Source organism: Phyllobates terribilis, unplaced genomic scaffold, assembly GCF_046119375.1.
Source record: "Phyllobates terribilis strain yellow unplaced genomic scaffold, ASM4611937v1 Scaffold_3__8_contigs__length_932513732, whole genome shotgun sequence".
NCBI classification, from domain to species: domain Eukaryota; kingdom Metazoa; phylum Chordata; class Amphibia; order Anura; family Dendrobatidae; genus Phyllobates; species Phyllobates terribilis.
The window spans coordinates 406,919,661-406,941,125 of record NW_027362763.1 but is presented as its reverse complement, the minus strand read 5'-3'; positions in this window follow the sequence as shown (position 1 = coordinate 406,941,125).

Below are 21,465 nucleotides of genomic sequence, written 5' to 3'. Positions count from 1 at the left end.
AGGAAAGGGCACCATAGGGAGTGATGAGTGGCAAAATAACTCAAAAGGAGAGCACCAAGTACATTTAATATGCATTGCCCAGCTAATGTAAAATGTTCATGTTAATATGGCATTTGCGTAACTATTTAACTATTACTTAACTATGTATATACCTAAACTCATAAAACCTCCAACAGAGAAAAGTGTTTAGGTTCAATTTGAATCTCACAATACTATCTACAACTCTAGTCTTTGTTGCTAAAGTCCAATAAATTGAAATAGCTCTGTCTTCATGTAGTAGCGTTTGCTCCATTTTTGATAGAATAGTAAATACTTTAAATTAAAAATGAAAATTGCTATAGATTAGAATAAAATGAAGCATAGGTTATTTCAAAGTTAAAATTTTCATGTATCATCAGTCTTTGTAATAGAGAAGCATGTGTAACGTGAAGGCAGCTTAAGTTGTACACTGCAAAGTAACTGTGTTTTGGGTAAAAAATCGTTAAGTGAATTTTTGCTTTAAGATAAGGTCTGACAGTTCAGATGTATATCTCAAACCTGCAGGTCACAATTACTTTTATCACCTAATGTATCATTCTTTGACAACAGACCAAGTAATAAATCATATAAAAATGAATAACGCAAGTCTTGGATAGTTATTGAGAAGTAAATGCTGTGTAACATACAGAGATGCTTTCTAGAATTCTGAATATACAAACTAAAGAATTATTTTTATTGTAAGATACCACAAAAGTAAAAAATAAAAATTAATTTCTTATTTTCAGCATTTCTGTCTATTAAGTTTTTTCTTTTTTGTAAGTAATAAAAAATTGAAGGAAACTGCACTATTTAGGCAGACCTTGGTGACTAGGGAAACAAGTTGCTCCTAAAAGGGGCTGTCCACTACAGGACAACTCTAGTGTAATATATGCAGGGCACCATATAAAATAAAAACAGTGTATACTTATCTCTTGTAGTGGCCCTGTTCCACCGTTCCAGTAATGTTCCTGGAGAGTGATGAGACATTGTTGTCTAAGGGGTAACATTTCTCTTTAAGGAGAGTGACATGCCTAACATCCCAGAGTAAGATGGCTTAAAGGCCATACAATACTCCTCTACAAATTTAAATATGCAACTCAGAATAAAAGCCAAACTAGATTCTCAATTTGGAGACAACTGTTTCCGTATCTTGCTCCTCCTCAGTGCAAAGCATGAGATCTGGTTGTATGAGAAGTCTGTAACTGGGGTCTGAGGCTCGATAAAGGGTCAATATTGACTTTTAGGATTGCTACTTCCAATACGTGGCACTAGAGTTCTAGTCCTCTTGCTCTCTGAAGAAACAATATTTAGTTTTCCAGAGGAACATTACCCTGCTTATAAGCCTCCTTACCCAGGCATATCAGGAATCTCACTCTCCATAAGGAGAAATATTACCCCATAGAGCCTAGTCAGAGGCCTCTCATACAGCCAAATCAGATCTCATACTTTGCATTGACGAGGGGCAACACCCCAAATCACATGTCTGCAAATTGAGATTCTGGTTTGGTTTTTATCCTAAGTCATTTGACAAGGCTCGTTAAAGGATTGATATTGAATTTTAGGATTGCTACTTCCAATAGGTGGCACTAGAGTTCAAGTCCTAGTCCTCTCTAAAGAAACAATTACCATATGGGCCATGTTTGTGTCATGTGCTGTCTGCAGCCAATGAGCGGCTACTCTTCAGCTTCAGCCTTCACTATTTCATTAGAGCAGCTGTACGCTCTGATGGATATTAAGAGTAGAGATGAGCGGTGTTCAACGAACTCGAACGATTTGCAAAAAATTCAGCTGTTCGAGGTTATGTTCAATAACTGTTCGTGCACCAAAAGCGTAACTGGATTTTTCACAGTAATACTGTTAATCAATATTGATAGACAATTTCAGTGTAGAGTTGGTGGGGGGAGGGGCAGGGGATGGATCTCTGCAGAAATAATGCCGATCTCCATTTTTTTTCCCGCATTTACAGTGGGGCGGTGGAGTCTGTCAGCCTATCAGCAGCGCACACATGCAGTGAAGTGCTTTTTTTTCACACAAGCAAGGGCATGTGTCATTGGCTGTGTATGTCACATGTCCTTGCACTATAAGACCAAGCCATTTTCCCCGTCGCCACCATTTTCTCACTGCTGCAGCTGAGTGTTAGATAGCACCGCTGCTGCTGTGGGCGCTATACAGCATAACTGTGTAAATTGCGAGCGAATTTCCAGTTACATAGAGAGATAGGTTTAGGGAGTAGGGACTAGTTCTAATTGCAGCCCTTTTGAGGGCTAGGTTACAGCAGTTCATAGCATTTTTTGCCAGGCAGGTCTGTGCCAGTGCTGTGGAAGTGTTTTTCACAGCATTTGGCGAAATGTAGCTCAGCCAATCCTTTTGGGCCTGTAGCAGTGTCTGTTAGTCATTGGAGTAGCCTATCTGTGTTGCAAGCTACACCACCAGTGTATCTAATACCAATTTTTTACTGCATCTAAGCCAGCCAATTCTTTTGGGCATAGTAGCAGTGTCTCGTAGTCAGCGGAGTAGCCCAACTGTGAAGGAAGCTACACCGCCTGTGTATCTAATTCTAATTTTTTACTGCATCTAACCAAGGAAATATTTTTGGGCCTAGCAGCAGTGTCTTGTAGTCAGCAGAGTAACCCACCTGTGAAGGAAGCTACACCACCTGTGTATCTAATTCTATTTTTTTACTGCATCTAACCCAGGAAATCTTTTTAGGCCTAGTAGCAGTGTCTGGTAGTCAGCGGAGTAGCCCACCTGTGAAGGAAGCTACACCGCCTGTGTATCTAATTCTAATTTTTTACTGCATCTAACCCAGGAAATTCTTTTGGGCCTAGTAGCAGTGTCTGGTAGTCAGTGGAGTAGCCCATCTGAAGCAAGCTACACCATCTGTGTTTCTAATAACAAATTTTTACTGCATCTAACCCAGTAAATCCTTTTGGGCATAGTAGCAGTGTCTCGTAGTCAGCGAAGTGGCCCAGCTGTGAAGGAAGCTATACCGACTGTGTATCTAATTCTAATTTTTTACTGCATCTAACCCAGGAAATCCTTTGGGGCTTAGTAGCAGTGTCTCGTAGTCATTGGAGTAGCCCAGCTGTGAGGCAAGCTACACCGCTCGTGAATCTAATAAAATTGTTTTACTGCATCTAACCCAGCCAATCCTTTTGGGCTAGTACCACAGTTTGGCCACTTAGCTCTGCTCGGTTTCCATCCATCATTTTTTGTGCAAACAACTACAGAGTTGGCAATTAGTTAACCACCAAAATGAGTGGCAAAAGGCCTGCTGCTGGTGGAAAGGGGAATAGGCGTGTTGGAAAGGGAAAAAAAGGTTGTGTCCGTGGTGTAGGTTGGAAAGCAACAGTAACATCTGCAGAAGAAAGACCATCTTCTAGTCAAACTAAGATGTCTATTTCTTTTTGTGGACAATCTGATATGATCCCTTTCTTACGGACACGCCCGTCGCTACAAATTCCAGATGAGGCACAAAAACAGCAGGTGCTTCAACGGATATCAAGTGCTTCTTCAAGTGGGCTCTCCTCCACCTCAACTTCAACATCGCAAATACTCCAGTCCTCAGAGGTGTCACCCCAATCGCACTTGCTTCCTCACAGCTCTCAAGTCTCCAGCTGCCCGTCTGGGGTAACACAGATGGTTGAGTCTGCAGAGCTGTTTACTCATACTATAGCCTGGGAATCAGAGGTCTGCTCCAGAGCTTCTGTGAATCCAGATGAGGAAATGATCTGCACTGATGCCCAGAATGTTTATGAGTCGGATCCAGGCCCAGATGAAGAAGGTTTTGGGCATAATGTAGACCCTTGTTCCCAAACTGTAACTCCTGTTGGTGGAGACAATGAGTAAGACGATGATGAGACTCAGATACCTGATTGGAGCAACAACTTGACTTTTCGGTCAGGGCAGGAAGAGGATGGCTCTGAGGATGATGGGTGTGAGAACACACAGGGTGATGATGACGAGGTTGGAGATCCCACTTACTGTCAACCCACAGTCAGCCAGTCGATGAGGTCAGCAGAGGAGGTGGAGGAGGATGCTAGTGATGACGAGGTTAGGTTGCGCCTTCCTGGACAGAGACGGAGTACTGGAAGCACGTCAACAACTGCATCCTCAGCCACAACTCTGCCTCTGACCACAAGTCGTGGTGGCTCTTCAGGTCGCATGGGCTCTAAGCCTTGCATAGCCTGGGCATTTCTTGAGATCGCAAAGGATGACCCAACTCATGTTATCTGTAACATTTTTCACCAAAAGCTAAGTAGTGCCCAAAAAATCCATAGTTTGAGTACTTCATGCATGAACCGTCACATGGATATGAAGCATAAGTTGCAGTGGGAAGCTCACTGTGCTACAATGCGGCCTAGCGGGCCGGGACAACCACCGTCTGCCCCATCTTGTGCATCCGCGGCCTTTTCATCCTCTGTGACTGGGGGGACAGCAGTCACACATGTTTTTGGACGCAGACCTGCCACCTCTTTACCCGCAACAACCAGTGTGATTGTCAGGTCGTCAGTTCATTTGGAAGTGGAAACACCTGCTGGTGTTGAGCGCTATCCGACATTGAGAGCACCACATTTGGATCAAGGCAACATAACATGTCCGCCTGCATCTTCCTCACAGACCGGCAGTTTGCCAGGGATACCCTACTCAACCCCGTCTAAGCACAACAGCCAGCCCTCGGTCCCTCAGATGTGGACAAGTAAAAGACCATTTCCTCCTAGCCATGACAAAGCTAAGAGGTTGAATTTCACCATCTGCAAGCTGTTGGCTACAGAAATCCTGCCTTTCCGCCTGATGGACACAGAGGATTTTCGAGACCTTATGTCCGTCGCAGTGCCCCAGTACCAGATGCCCAGTCGCCACTACTTCTCAAAGTAAGCAGTGCCTGCGCTACACCAGCATGTCGCACACAACATCACCGCTTCCTTGAGAAACTCTGTGTGTGACAGGGTGCATTTCACCCCAGACACTTGGACGAGTAGGCATGGACAGGGGCATTACATGTCGCTGACTGGGCACTGGGTAACTATGGTGACAGCAGGACAAGGGGCTGCTGTCCAAGTCTTGCCGTCCCCACGAGTTGTGCGTCAATTCTCTTTATCTAGAAGTTCCTCCACTGCTTCTGCCTCCTCAACCTCCTCTCGGTCCTCCACCTGCACCCAAAGCCTGTCTGGTAATGCCACTCACGTTCTAACTGTGCAGAAGGAATCCTGCGCACCTTCTTACTATGCTGGCAGCAGTGCTCAACGGCATCAGGCGGTGTTTACTTTGAAATGTCTGGGAAATGTGAGTCACACAGCTGAGGAGTTGTGGTCAGCTCTGGAGACCGAGTTTCATGAATGGTTGTTTCCAATGAACCTGCAGCCAGGGAAGGCCGTGTGCGACAATGCTGCAAAAATGGGTGCGGACCTTCGCCGGGGTAGTGTCACACACTTGCCTTGTATGGCTCACGTGTCCAGCAATTTTTAGCCCACTATCCCGGACTAGATGGCCTTCTGCAGAGGGCACGGTCGCTGTGTGCTCACTTCCGCTGTTTGCATCCCACAGCTGAATGACTTACATCTCTACAGAAGTCGTTGGGCCTGTCATTTCACCGGCTGAAATGCGATGTGCCAACACGATGGAATTCAACTCTGCACATGTTTCAGCGACTGTGGCAGCACCGACGAGCCCTGGTGCAATATGTTATGACGTATAGCCTGGGCCAACGAGATCCAGAGGTGGGGCAAATCACGCTGCAGGAGTGGTCTCAGATCAGGGACCTATGCACCCTTCAGCACAGTTTTGAAATGGCGACGAAGATGTTTAGTGCTGACGATGCCATTATCAGCATGACTATTCCGGTCATTTACATGCTGGAGCACACTTTAAACAGTATTCGGAGTCAGGTGGTGGGACAAGAGGAGGGGGAGGAAGTACAGGAGGAGTCGTATGCGGAAGGGATAACATCTCCAAGGTCCAGACTGTCGGCAGCACCAAGGCGGCAGGCATGGGATTGTGGGGGAGAGGGATTAAAAAGGGCACATGGTAGCAGCCAAACTGTTGAGGAAGGTGCAGGAGCCGAGGAAGAAGTGGAGGACGAACTGGCGATGGGCATGGAAGACTCATCAGATGAGGGAAACCTTGATCACATTTCTGTTGTGCGAGGTTGGGGGGAGAGGGCAGAGGAAGGAAGCATGATTCTTACCTCGCCACCAACACAACAAGAACTTGGTCCTCCTGGATGCGCAAAACACATGAGTGCCTTCTTGCTGCACTACCTGCAACATGACCCTCGGATTGTCAGAATTCGAAGTAATCCCGACTACTGGGTTGCCACACTCTTAGATCCCCGGTACAAAAGTAAATTTGCCAAAATAATTCCTGCCATAGAAAGGGATTCACGCATGCAGGAGTATCAGCAGAGGCTGTTACAGAATCTTACATCTGCTTTTCCACAAAACACCAGTGGTGCACGTAGTGAATCTCACAGTTCTAACTTGCCAACCGTGGGACTGTCGAGTCTTCATCACTCAAACCGTAACAGTAACACCGTATCTGCTGGTAACAGCAATTTTGTGGAATCGTTTCACCAATTTTTTAGACCATCCTTTGCAAGGCCACAGGAGACAAGAAGTCTGACACATAGTCAACGCCTAGAGAGGATGGTACAGGAGTATCTCCAAGTGAACATCGAAGCCATGACTGTGTCACTGGACCCTTGCTCATTTTGGGCTTCCAATCTGGATAAATGGCCTGAGCTCACCACTCACGCCTTGGAGATCTTGTCATGTCCCACAGCCAGCGTTCTCTCTGAACGTGTGCTCAGCTCTGCTGTTGGTGTGCTGACAGATAAGCGCACGTGGCTGTCCACTGAGAATGTAGACAGACTCACGTTCATAAAGATGAACAAATCATGGATCCACAAGGACTTTTCTATCCCTGTGTCATCCTGGGGAGACTAAAAGCTTGAGGATTTTGGAAAATCACCTCACCAACCATTTTAAGCAACTCTGGGGCAATTGATGCCACTTAAGTGGTGTCTGTGCCACAATTTTTTAAAAAAATGGAGACTCTTTTTGGAGTCCCCTTGCTGTGTTTTACATGACGTTGGCATCGTCAATTCCAGGTGGGTTGGTTCGCCTCCCCCCCTTTTAACCGTAAGAAACTACATACACTATGGCTTGGGGTAACACAGATGGTTGAGTCTTCAGAGCTGTTTACTCATACTATAGCCTGGGAATCAGAGGTCTGCTCCAAAGCTTCAGTGTCTGCTAGTCAGCGTAGTAGCCCAGATGTGAAGCAAGCTACACCACCTGTGTATCTAATAACAATTTTTTACTGCATCTAACCCAGCCAATCATTTGGGGCTAGTAGCAGTGTCTCGTAGTCAACGGAGTAACCCATCTGAAGCAAGCTACAACACCTGTGTATCTAATAACAATTTTTTACTGCATCTAACCCAGGAAATCCTTTTGGGCTAGTAGCAGTGTCTCGTAGTCAGCGGAGTAGCCCATCTGAAGCATGCTACACCGCCTTTGTATCTAATAACAATTTTTAACTGCATCTAGCCCAGGCAATACTAAGGGTCTAGTAGCAGTGTCTGCTAGTCAGCGGAGTAGCCCAGCTGTTAAACAAGCTACACCACCTGTAGATCTAATTACAAATTTTTAAATGCATCTAGCCCAGGCAATACTTTGGGCCTAGTAGCAGTGTCTGCTAGTCAGCGGAGTAGCCCAGCTGTTAAGCAAGCTACACCGCCTGTAGATCTAATTACAAATTTTTAACTGCATCTAGCCCAGGCAATACTTTGGGCATAGTAACAGTGTCTGCTAGTCAGCGGAGTAGCCCAGCTGTTAAACAAGCTACACCACCTGTAGATCTATTTACAAATTTTTAACTGCATCTAGCCCAGGCAATACTTTGGGCCTAGTAGCAGTGTCTGCTAGTCAGCGGAGTAGCCCAGCTGTTAAGCAAGCAATACCGCCTATAGATCTAATTACAAATTTTTAACTGCATCTAGCCCAGGCAATACTTTGGGCCTAGTAGCAGTGTCTGCTAGTCAGCGGAGTAGCCCAGCTGTTAAGCAAGCTACACCACCTGTGCTTTGGACACTTAATTTAAAAAAAAAATGCTTCGGGCCCCCGGGACACTCAGTCAAGAGCATCGGGGAGGTGCCCCAAGGCAAGGGGGCTGGCACTGGCAGTAGCACGCCTTGCGATGCACCGCCAAGCTCGATCCTTATAAAAGCTTTTTAACTGCAGCAGCTTTAGTGGACGCTACTGGAGCTGGAATTACCGTGGCTGCTGGCACCAGACTTGCCCTCTAATAGATCCTTGTAAAAGGATTTAAAGTGTACTCATTCAAATTACAGAGCCAATTTAAATTGCAGAGCTTAGACCTGCCTCCACCGCGGGGGGTCTCGACCCACCAGCGGACAGGCACCAGTATTGGGAGTGGGGGGCTGGCCGTCAGAGTCCACCATGGCTCTGGCACAAACCCGGCGACACGGAGGTCACACGGGCAGAAACGGCCTGGCCGTGTTGGCTTCGCACTCTAGCGTAGTCCCTCTGCCTGCTCGCACACGTAACCTCAAAGTGATGCGCAAGTGGCTTTTCTTCCCAGGGCTGTTCCCCGCCCAGCAGGAACGTGGGGAATCTCAGGTCGGTCTTCCACCATACTCCCTTACCTCCCTCACCCTCTTTCCTTCTTCCGTTCTCCATCTAACCACTCGGCTCTGTGGTGTCCGCTCTCCCTCCAACTCTCTCCTTCTCACAGGTGGACTACCGTGTGTATTCACACTGTGGCGAATCTTTTGGAAGTCGTCGAGGTAATGGATATTATGTGCCCCCTTAGAAACGTCCATGACGACCCAATCGAGGAAGCAACTAAACGCCTCAAATAGTGAGCTGGATATGGAGCACCCCATGGGCATACAGCGATCTATAGAGTATGCTCCTTCCCAGAAGCAGCCCAATAGGCGGACACTATTTGGAGGCACAGGTAGTAAGTAACCGGAACGCCCCCTCAATGTCTGTTTTGGCCATTAGGGTGCCCTTTCCCAACTTCTTGACCTGCCTGATTGCCTTGTCAAAGGAGGTACAGTATATACTACTGTACTTGCTTCCGCGTCGATGTTGTCATTTACTGACCTGCCCCTTGGATATGAATGTATTGGGTTCCTCTTTTGGCACGACTCCCAATGGGGATACCACTACGTCTTGTAAGGAGAGTGTTCTGAATGGAACCGCCATTCTACCTAAAGATATTTATTTTTTTAATTTTCTTGTCACGACGTCTGGGTGTTGGTAGGCTGATTTTAGATTTTTACTCCAGCCTTTCTTGATTTTAGAAGGGCATGACATGCCTATATCTGTGTCTCCTCCTCCTTTTACTCCTCCACCTCTTTTCCTTTCGCATGACTATATGTACTTGTCACTTTTCTATGTGTTAGTTGTGTCTTCTGAGCAGTTTGTCAGCTTTTGGACACCTTTGAAGGTGTTTTCTATGTGTTTTCTATGTGTTTCTATGTGTTTTTGTTTGCCTGCCATTGGTTTTAACGGTGTTCGACGGTGTTCGACGAACCGTTCGATGAACCGTTCGGCAAACATGCCTGTGTTCGATGAACCGAACTGAACCCGAACACTACGGGGGTGGCTCAACACTAATTAAGAGGCTACAGTTAAAGAGTGGCCGCTCATTGGCTGCAGTCAGAACGTGAAAAAAAATGTCACGTCACTCTCCGTGAACAGAGACCTTGACATTGCTGGAATGGCTATGCTTTAGGAGGTGAATATACAGTGTTTTTATTTTAAATGGGGTCCTGAATTGATTAAACTGGGGTCGTCCAGTAGGGGACAACCAATTTAATTTGGATTTTAAACAGCTTCTTCATTTGGAGATTCAGGGATAATCGAAAGTTAAAATTTTGGTAGTGACTAATATTCCATGAATATCCCCATTAGTTTGTCTTTTTCTCAACATCATTGGGGTACAGCACAAAATAGCACTGATTAATCCTCACAACAACTAGCAGGTACAGACAGAGTTGATAATGTTCATTTATATGAAAGTATTATTGTTCATGTTTCTCTACTCACTAGCTTCAAGTACAGTTTTTAAGCTTCTAGAAATTAAATTAAAACTGACGGCTCATTGTCTTATGTATTTTAACGAAAATCTTAAAATTAAGCAAGATAAATTATTTGCACCTTTTTTAATATACACACAGCCATCTAAATGCTAATCAAAAAACTAGCTGAAGTTATAATTATTTAGTTTGTTTCCTTGAATACTAAAATGAATTGTACGTTGGAATAAATTGCAATTTCATTCCATCGTCTATTTTTTTTTTAATAAAAAAAATGGTTTATGTGCCACAAGCTACTGATTAAACAAAATTATACAACATAATAAGAAAAAAGTGAATCTTATGGGAAAGCAAATACATTTTATTACTCTAATGGATGAAATCAAGGAAAAATTGTGATGATACACAAGAATACACTATTAATGGTATTAATTATTGATGAGTGAATCTGACAAAAGGGAAATTCGTCAGTTCGCTCGAATTTGGTCAGGAAATTCGATTTCCATCAAAGTGTTTCAGATGTTTTTTATTTTGATTTCGGCTCTCTCTTCAGACCCCACAGCATATTAAACATAGGGTGAATAAATGCTTACTTGTCCCTTTTGGGATCAAATATATTCCATGACCAACCCCTTTTACCTCTCGAAAACTAGGACAATTTTGACACAGAGGAAAGAAACATTTTGGTCATACATTTTTTGTTTTAATATAAATGTCTGAGACTTTGGTTTCCATGGAATGAGATTTATGTGGGTGACATTTTTTTGGTACATACATTGTACGTAACCCAAATTGATCTCAATTAGGGTGTCAGCTCTCTAAGCAAAAAAAACTAGCCCTCACACAGCTCAATAGACCGAAAAAATATTTACTTGTGTCAGAAAATATAACATGCCAATTTATTTTTTAACAACTTTACAATATTTTTACAATTTATTTTTTTCCTTTTTTTAGCACTAAATTAATGCTGTAATTGAAAACGCTTGGTAATATGTGCCCTATGGTCCCCAATGATAATCAGCATGTGCTGTGCACATGCTATGGAAATCTCCACTGCGGATTATCATTGCGGAAAAATACGCAGCATGTCCATTAATTTTGCGGACACGCAGCGTAATTGCCGCCATTGACTTGCATTGAATCACTTAATATCCGCAAGACTACATTTGCACAAGCGGATATTATGCGATTCAATGTGCGGATGGTACCCAGGTCTGGAGAAGAGGAGACTCTCCTCCAGACTCGAGTACCAAAGAACCTGTTAAAAAAGAATTTAAAATAAAAAATAAAGATTATACTCACCTTCCGATGGCCCCCGGTCTCCTCAGCGATGTGTCCCGTCTATTGTATGGGTTGCGGTGGTGTGAAAGGACCTGCCATGACGTCATTTAGTCATGTGACAGGTCACGCGACCGCTGACGTCGGCTGTCTCGTGACCTGTCACATGACTAAATGACATCATGGCAGGTCCTTTCAAACCACCGCGACCCATACAACAGACCGAACGCAGCGGAGAAAACACCGGGGGCCATCAGAAGGTAAGTATAATCTTTATTTTTTATTTTTTACCATTTTTATTTTTTTTTTTAACTATTAACTTGGTCACACTATATAAATCCATGCCGGTTGCATGGATTTATATAGTGTGACCGAGTTGTCAAGCACTTTTCCAAGTGATGCTAAAATCGCTTGGAAAAGTGCTTCATAACCCGCATGCAGAAATGCATGCAAAAACGCTTGACAAACGCTTCTACCTGGCAGGAAAAATGCACGTAAAATCCGCATGCGTTTTTCCTGCCAGGGAAAAGCGGAAAAAATCTGCAGCATTTCTGCATCGTGGGCACTTAGCCTTAAAGCAAAACCCCCCAAAAAATGGCGGAATGGCATTTATTCACATCAGATTTATACTGCACTACGGGAAGGAGCGCCATTTTAATTTTTGCCTCAGGCAGTAGGAAAGTTAGAATCCGTGCCGTGCTGCGTATTATGTTTAAGAGGAATAGCTAGCTTTTTTATCGGTATTTTCATTTCCTTTTATACAGCATATAAAGTTTAGTCACTAACAGGTTAAGAAAAAGTGATTCGTGAACTAGCTGCCATATATGTTATAATCAGTAATATCATCCTGTTTAGTCCTCTAGCTCTTTACATTTTAATGCATTTTGAATTCAGTTTGAAGCAGCATTCCAAAACATCAAAAGAAGTTTCCAATTTCATGTTTTCCATATTTTTATTTACTGTTGTACGTGATTCTGTAGTAAAATCTGCAACCTTATTATGCCACTTACATTGCAGGCAATATTTCATATATATTTTATTCATATCACTGCCACAAGTTTGTAAAGTACCAAAAAAGAAACAATTTAAATCCCTGCTTCTTTCTAATCAGCAGTCAATGGTTGTAGTGAAAAGGGAGAAGGAAACAGTGGAATATATTTATTTATTTGTTTAACTATACAGTTCAATTAAATTAACTTCTCCAAGTTTCTGTTGACTATGAGCTATTCGGAAGTTTTAAATTAGAAGTATTGAAAGGTAAATAAAAAATACATGTAGGTACATAGTATACATGCATATTTTCCATACCGTACATATTATATTACTGTCAAATGTTGATGTTTTCATTGGAAGCTGTATATTATCTAATGTACATGCCATTGGTCATTCTATAGCCAAGTCATTACTTGCAGTGGTCACATGCCTCTACAGCCAGAGCAGGAAGTTCAGACATCTGTCCTGTAAATCCAGTTTCAGTCATATGGACAAGTGACCCCTGCAGCCAATCAGAACACTACAATCCTATCAACTTTAAGCCTATATTAAAGGGGTTTTTCATTTTCAAAAATCTCCAGGCTCAGTTTATTTAAAAAAATATATAAATTGTGCTGTACTGACCCTCTCTTTTCTGGCTCTCTAATGGTGAAAGGATATCCGGCAATGCGTGAGTGGGCTAAGATCTTCAACTTTATTTTAGGAACATAAGTATAGACAAAACGATTCAGCGAAACCTATTAGTTTCAACCAGAGGCTCACTCTTTGGTTGTCTGTTACTATCTACAGCACTGATGTCACATAGACAGCACTGCAGCCAATCAGTAAGCTCAACGACTCTGACTGAGTAGACAGCAAGAGCTGCTCAGAGCTACTGAAGTCAGTGTTAGAAAAAAACACATAGCAACCATAACAAATCATATGTATCAGCTTAAGGAGATGTAATAGGTAGTGTGATGCAGTAGTGATATACGTATATTTGCTTGGAAAAGAAATAAAACACTGAACATTTGGTCAAGAAAAAATCTGGAACATACAGTAGGTAGATGAAATAATATACCTTTATTAAACAAATGCTGGTATATAGTGGCACTACTGGAAAAAGAGTGCCCGTGCTTACATATAAAATGTACAAAATGTAATAAAAAACAATTAATCAAGGACCACACAGGAAAAAATCCCTATAAACATCATCTTTAAAGGGGTTTTCCCACGAAAGAAAGTTCATTTTAATCAATAGATCTTGGAATAATAATAATTTCCACAATTGGATGTGTTTACATAAAATGTTCTTGTGCTGAGATAATCTTATAAATGTGCCCCTGCTGTGTACTGTATAATGGCTGTGTCTGACTGTGCAGGGACATGGTCTGATCATACCACATCTCCTGGGCAGGGGAGGAAGCAAAAGACAATAAAGATATTACAGCATGGGATGACAACTAATTGTTTTTGTGAGGTAAAACATTTCCCTGCCTGTTTTTAAACAATGTTTTCTTTCAATGAAAGAATCATCTGTGATCCTATTCTTTAAAGTCTGTATACTCTTTTGCTTCTCCCCCTGCCTAGGTGCTGTGGTGTGATCAGACCTCAGAGGTTTGCAGCTGTGCGTACGCCATCCTGTCGACCTCCTCTATCCACTTCACACAAGCAGAAACGGCTCCAGTGGGCCAAACATTACATGAAGACTGATTTCAAAACTGTTTTGTTCACGGATAAGTGCTGTGTAATGCTCGATGGTCCAGATGGATGGAGTGGAGGATGGCTGGTTGATGGACACCCCACGCAAACACGGCTACAGCGCCAACAAGGAGGAGGTGGAGTAATGTTTTGGGCTGGAATCATGGGGAGAGAGATTGTCAGCCCCTTTAGGATCCCTGAAGGGGTAAAGATGAACTCCATAATGTATGTGGAGTTTCTCAAACAGCACTTCCTGTCATGGTTCAAGAAGAAGAACCGTGTATTCCGCAGCAAGATCATTTTCATGCATGATAATGCACCGTCTCATGCTGCACATAACACATCTGCATCTCTGGCTGATATGGGCATAAAAGGGGACAAACTTATGGTGTGACCCCCATGCTCCCCTGACCTTTACCCCATTCAGAACCTCTGGAGCATCATCAAAAGGAGTGTCTATGATGGCGGGAGGCAGTTCACATCTAAGCAACAGCTCTGGGAGGGTATTCTGTCCTCATGCAAAACAATTGAAGCAGAAACCATCCAAAACCAGACAAATTCAATGGACGAGAGAGTTCAGAAGCTTCTGTCGAACAAGGGGTCCTATGTGCAAATGTAACATCACCTAGAATAAAGTTTTGAGTTGAAAACTGTTTCATTTCAGTTTCTAATAACCTGCTAATGCTTATAATTTCAAAAATGACCATTTTTTTGGTCTTTATTAAAATGAAAAGGTTGATCGAAGAGTGTGGGGGATCTAAGAGTGTGGCAACCCAGTAGTCATGATTACTTCGAATTCTGAGGGTCATGTTGCAGGTAGTGCAGCAAGAAGGCACTTATGTGTCTTGCGCATCTCGGAGCCCCAAAATTATTTTCCGGGCTAGATGCAGCTAAAAATTATTATTAATTTTAAATCTGGTGGAGCTTAGTATAGATGGCCTAATAGAATCAGTACTGCAGACTGCTACAAAGCCCAAATTATTTTCCAGCCAAGATACAGATAAACATGATTAGTAATTTGAAAGCTTAAAACGGTTGGTGAGGTGATTTTAACCAATCATCAAGCTTTTACTCTCCCCAGGATAACACAGGGGTAGAAAAGTCTTTTCGGATCCATGATTTGTTCATCTTTATGAACGTGAGTCTGTCTACATTATCAGTGGAGAGCCGCGTGCACTTATCTGTCAGCACACCACCAGCAGCGCTGAGCACACGTTCAGACAGAACGCTGGCTGCGGGGCATGACAAGATCTCCAAGGCATAAGTGGCGAGCTCTGGCCATTTATCCAGATTGGAAGCCCAAAAAGAGCAAGGGTCCAGTGAAACAGTCATGGCTTAAATGTTTACTTGGAGATACTCCTGTACCATCGTCTCTAGGCGTTGACTATGTGTCAGACTTCTTGTCTCCTGTGGCCTTGCAAAAAATGAGCTAAAAAAGTGGTGAAATGATTCTGCAAAGTTGATGTTACCAGCAGATACTGTGTTTAAGTTACGGTTTGAGTGCTGAACACTTGACGGTCCCACGGTTGGCAAGTTGGAACTGTGAGATTCACTACGTGCACCACTGGTGCTTTGTGGAAAAGGACATGTAAGATTCTGCAACAGTCTCTGCTGATACTCCTGCATGCGTGCATCCCTTTCTATGGCAGGAATTATTTCTGCAAATTTACTTTTGTACCGGGGATCTAACAGTGTGGCAACCCAGTAGTCAGGATTATTTCTAATTCTCCCAATTTGAGGGTCATGTTGCAGGTAGTGCAGCAAGAGGGCACTCATGTGTCTTGCGCATCCAGGAGCACCAAGTCCCTGTTGTGTTGGTGGCGAGGTAACAATCATGCTTCCTTCCTCTGTCCTCTACCCCCAACCTCTGTCCTCTATCCCCAACCGAAATGTGATCAAGGTCACCCTCATCTGATGAGTCTTCCATCAGTTCGTCCTCCACTTCTTCCTGGGCTCCTGCACCTTCCTCACTAGTTTGGCTGCTACCATGCGCCCTGGTAAAACCATCTCCCCCACCCTCACATGCCTGCCGCCTTGGTGCTACCGACCGTCTGGACCTTGCAGATGTTAGCCCTTCCTCATGCAACTCCTCCTCCTCTACTTCCTCCACCTCCTCTTGTACCCCCACCTGAATCCGAATTCGGTTTAACATGTGCTCCAGCATGTAAATCACCGCAATAGTCATGCTGATAATTTCATCGTCACCACTAAACATCTTCGTCGCCATTTCAAAACTGTGCAGAAGGGTGCATAGGTCCCTGATCTCAGACCACTCCTCCAGCGTGATTTGCCCCACCTCTGGATCCCGTTGGCCCAGGCTATACGTCAGAACGTATTGCACCAGGGCTTGTCGGTGCTGCCACAGTCGCTGCAACATGTGCAGAGTTGAATTCCACCGGGTAGTCATATCGCATTTTAGCCAGTGAAGTGGCAGGCCCAACGACTTCTGAAGAGATGTAAGTCGCTGAGCTGCGGGATGCGAACGGCGGAAGTGAGCACACAGCGACCGTGCCCTCTGCAGAAGGCCATCTAGTCCGGGATAGTGGGCTAAAAATTGCTGGTCAACCAGGTTCAACACGTGAGCCATACAAGGCACGTGTGTAACATTGCCCCGGCGAAGGGCCGCACCCAGGTTTGCAGCATTGTCGCACACGGCCTTCCCTGGTTTCAGGTCCAGTGGAGACAACCATTCATGAAATTGGTTCTCCAGAGCTGACCACAACTCCTCAGCTGTGTGACTCACATTTCCCAGACATTTCAAAGTAAAAACCGCCTGATGACGTTGAGCCCTACTGCCAGCATAGTAAGGAGGTGTGCAGGATCCCTTCTGTGCAGTTAGAAAGCTTGTGGCATGACCAGACAGGCTTTGGGTGCAGGTGGAAGACCGAGAGGAGGTTGAGGAGGCAGAAGCAGTGGAGGAACTTTGACATAAAGAGGATTGACGTACAACTCGTGGGGACCGCAAGACTTGGACAGCAGCCCCTAGTCCTGCTGTCACCATAGTTACCCAGTGCCCAGTCAGCGACATGTAACGCACCTGTCCATGCCTACTCATCCAAGTGTCTGTGGTGAAATGCACCCTGTCACACACAGAGTTTCTCAAAGAAGCGGTGATGTTGTGTGCGACATGCTGGTGGAGCGCAGGCACACCTTTCATTGAGAAGTAGTGCCGACTGGGCATCTGGTACTGGGGCACTGCGACGGACATAAGGTTTCAAAAATCCTCTGTGTCCACCAGGCGGAAAGGCAGCATTTCTGTAGCCAAGAGCTTGCAGATGGTGAAATTCAACCTCTTAGCTTTCTCATGGCTAAAAGGAAATGGTCTTTTACTTGCCCACATCTGAGAGACTGAGGGCTGGCTGTTGTGCTTAGACGGGGTTGATAAGGGTGTCCCCAGCAAACTGCCGGTCTGTGAGGAAGATGCAGGCGGACTTGTTAGGTTGCCTTGATCAGTCACAGAGGATGAAGAGGCCGCAGATGCACAAGATGGGGAAGACGGTCGTTGGCCCGGCCGGCTCGGCCACATTATAGCACAGTGAGCTTCCCACTGCAACTTATGCTTCATGTCCATGTGCCAGTTCATGCATGAAGTACTCAAACTATGTATTTTTTGGCCTCTACTTAGCTTTTGTTGACAAATGTTACAGATAACACGAGTTGGGTCATCTTTATCGATCTAAAAAAATGCCCAGGCTATGCAAGGCTTTGCACCCATGCGACCTGAAGAGCCACCACGACTTGTGGTCAGAGGAAGAGTTGTCTTTGAGGATGCAGTTGTTGATGTGCTTCCAGTACTACGTCTCTGTCCAGGAAGGCGCAACCTGACCTCGTCGTCACTAGCATCTTCCTCCACCTCCTCTGCTGACCTCATCTCTTGGCTGACTGTGGGTTGACAGTAAGTGGGATCTCCAAGCTCATCATCATCACCCTGTGTGTCGTCACACCCGTCGTCCTCAGAGACAACCTGTTCCTGCCCTGACAAAAAACTAAAGTTGTCGCTTCAATCAGGTATTTGAGTCTCATCATCGTCTTCCTCATTGTCTCCACCAACAGGAGTTACAGTTTGGGAATGAGGGTCTACATTATGATCAGAACCTTCTGCGTCTGGTCCTGGATCCGACTCATAAAGATTCTGGGCATCAGTGTAGATCATTTCCTCGTCTGGATTCACAGAAGCGTTGGAGCCGACCTCTGATTCCCAGGCTATAGTATGAGTAAACAGCTCTGCAGACTCAACCATCTGTTCTACCTCATACTCAGATGGGCAGCTGGAGATTTGGGAGCTGTGAGGAAGCAAATGCGATTGGGGTGACACCTCTGAGGACTGGAGTATTTGTGATGTTGAAGTTGATGTGGAGGAGAGCCCACTTAAAGGAGCACTTGATATCCGTTGAAGCACCTGCTGTTTTTTTGCCTCATCTGGAATTTGTAGCGATTGGCGTGGCCGTAAGAAAGGGATCTTATCACATTGTCCGCTAAAAGAAGTAGACATTTTAGTTTTGCTGGAAGATGGTCTTTCTTCTGCAGATGTTACTGTTGCTTTAACACCTACTCCACGGACGCAACCTTTTTTCCCCTTCCCAACCTGCCTATTCCCCTTTCCACCAGCAGCAGGCCTTTTTCCACTCATTTTGGTGGTTAACTAATTCACAACTCTGGAGTTGTTTGAAAATAAAACCAATGGATGGGAACCGAGCAGAGCTGAGTGGCGAAACTGTGGTATTAGGCCCAAACTATTGTCTGGGTTAGATGCAGAAAAAAATTATATTCAGTTTGCAACCTGATGGAGGTCAGTATAGATGGACTAATAGAACAAGCCCCACACACAGCTAGAAGCCCAAATATTTTTTCAGAGGTAGATGCAGAAAAAAATTATATACAAATTGCAAACTGATGGAGGTCAGTATAGATGGACTAATAGAACAAGTCCCACACACTGCTAGAAGGCCAAATATTTTTTCAGAGCTAGATGCAGAAAAATATTATATTCAATTTTCAACCTGATGGAGGTCAGTATAGATGGACTAATAGAACAAGTCCCACACACTGCTAGAAGTCCAAATATTATTTCAGAGCTAGATGCAGAAAAAATTTATATTAAATTTTCAACCTGATGGAGGTCAGTATAGATGGACTAATAGAACAAGTCCCACACACTGCTAGAAGGCCAAATATTATTTCAAAGCTAGATGCAGAAAAAAATTATATTCAATTTTCAACCTGATGGAGGTCAGTATAGATGGACTAATAGAACAAGTCCCACACACAGCTAGAAGCCCAAATATTTTTTCAGAGGTAGATGCAGAAAAAAATGATATTCAATTTGCAACTTGATGGAGGTCAGTATAGATGGACTAATAGAACAAGTCCCACACACAGCTAGAAGCCCAAATATTTTTTCAGAGGTAGATGCAGAAAAAAATGATATTCAATTTGCAACTTGATGGAGGTCAGTATAGATGGACTAATAGAACAAGTCCCACACACTGCTAGAAGGCCAAATATTTTTTCAGAGATAGATGCAGAAAAATATTATATTCAATTTGCAACCTGATGGAGGTCAGTATAGATGGACTAATAGAACAAGTCCCACACACAGCTAGAAGCCCAAATATTTTTTCAGAGGTAGATGCAGAAGAAATATATATTCAGTTTGCAACCTGATGGAGGTCAGTATAGATGGAATAATAGAACAAGTCCCACACACAGCTAGAAGCCCAAATATTTTTTCAGAGCTAGATTCAGAAAAAAATTATATTCAATTTGCAACCTGATGGAGGTCAGTATAGATGGACTAATAGAACAAGTCCCACACTCTGCTAGAAGGCCAAATATTTTTTCAGAGCTAGATGCAGAAAAATATTATATTCAGTTTGCAACCTGATGGAGGTCAGTATAGATGGACTAATAGAACATGTTCCACACACTGCTAGAAGGCCAAATATTTTTTCAGAGCTAGATGCAGAAAAATATTATCTTCAGTTTGCAACCTGATGGAGGTCAGTATAGATGGACTAATAGAACAAGTTCCACACACTGCTAGAAGGCCAAGTATTTTTTCAGAGCTAGATGCAGAAAAAAATTATATTCAATTTGCAACCTGATGGAGGTCAGTATAGATGGACTAATAGAACAAGTCCCACACACTGCTAGAAGGCCAAATATTTTTTCAGAGCTAGATGCAGAAAAATATTATATTCAATTTGAAACCTGATGGAGGTCAGTATAGATGGACTAATAGAACAATTCCCACACACTGCTAGAAGGCCAAATATTTTTTCAGAGCTAGATGCAAAAAAATATTATATTCAATTTGCAACCTGATGGAGGTCAATATAGATGGACTAATAGAACAAGTCCCACACACAGCTTGAAGCCCAAATATTTTTTCAGAGGTAGATGCAGAAAAAAAATATATTCAGTTTGCAACCTGTTGGAGGTCAGTATAGATGGACTAATAGAAAAAGTCCCACACACAGCTAGAAGCCCAAATATTTTTTCAGAGCTAGATTCAGAAAAAAATTATATTCAATTTGCAACCCGATGGAGGTCAGTATAGATGGACTAATAGAACAAGTTCCACACACTGCTAGAAGGCCAAATATTTTTTCAGAGCTAGATGCAGAAAAATATTATATTCAATTTGCAACCTGATGGAGGTCAGTATAGATGGAATAATGGAACAAGTCCCACACACTGCTAGAAGGCCAAATATTTTTTCAGAGCTAGATGCAGAAAAAAATTATATTCAATTTGCAACCTGATGGAGGTCAGTATAGATGGACTAATAGAACAAGTACCACACACTGCTAGAAGCCCAAATATTTTTTCAGAGCTTGATGCAGAAAAATATTATATTCAATTTGCAACCTGATGGAGGTCAGTATAGATGGACTAATAGAACAAGTCCCACACACTGCTGGAAAGCCAAATATTTTTTCAGAGCTAGATGCAGAAAAATATTATATTCAATTTGCAACCTGATGGAGGTCAGTATAGATGGACTAATAGAACAAGTCCCACACACTGCTAGAATGCCAAATATTTTTTTCAGAGCTTGATGCAGAAAAATATTATATTCAATTTGCAACCTGATGGAGGTCAGTATAGATGGACTAATAGAACAAGTCCCACACACAGCTAGAAGCCCAAATATTTTTTCAGAGGTAGATGCAGAAAAAAAATATATTCAGTTTGCAACCTGATGGAGGTCAGTATAGATGGACTAATAGAACAAGTCCCACACACTGCTAGAAGGCCGAATATTTTTTCAGAGCTAGATGCAGAAAAAAATTATATTCAATTTGCAACCTGATGGAGGTCAGTATAGATGGACTAATAGAACAAGTACCACACACTTCTAGAAGCCCAAATATTTTTTCAGAGCTTGATGCAGAAAAATATTATATTCAATTTGCAAACTGATG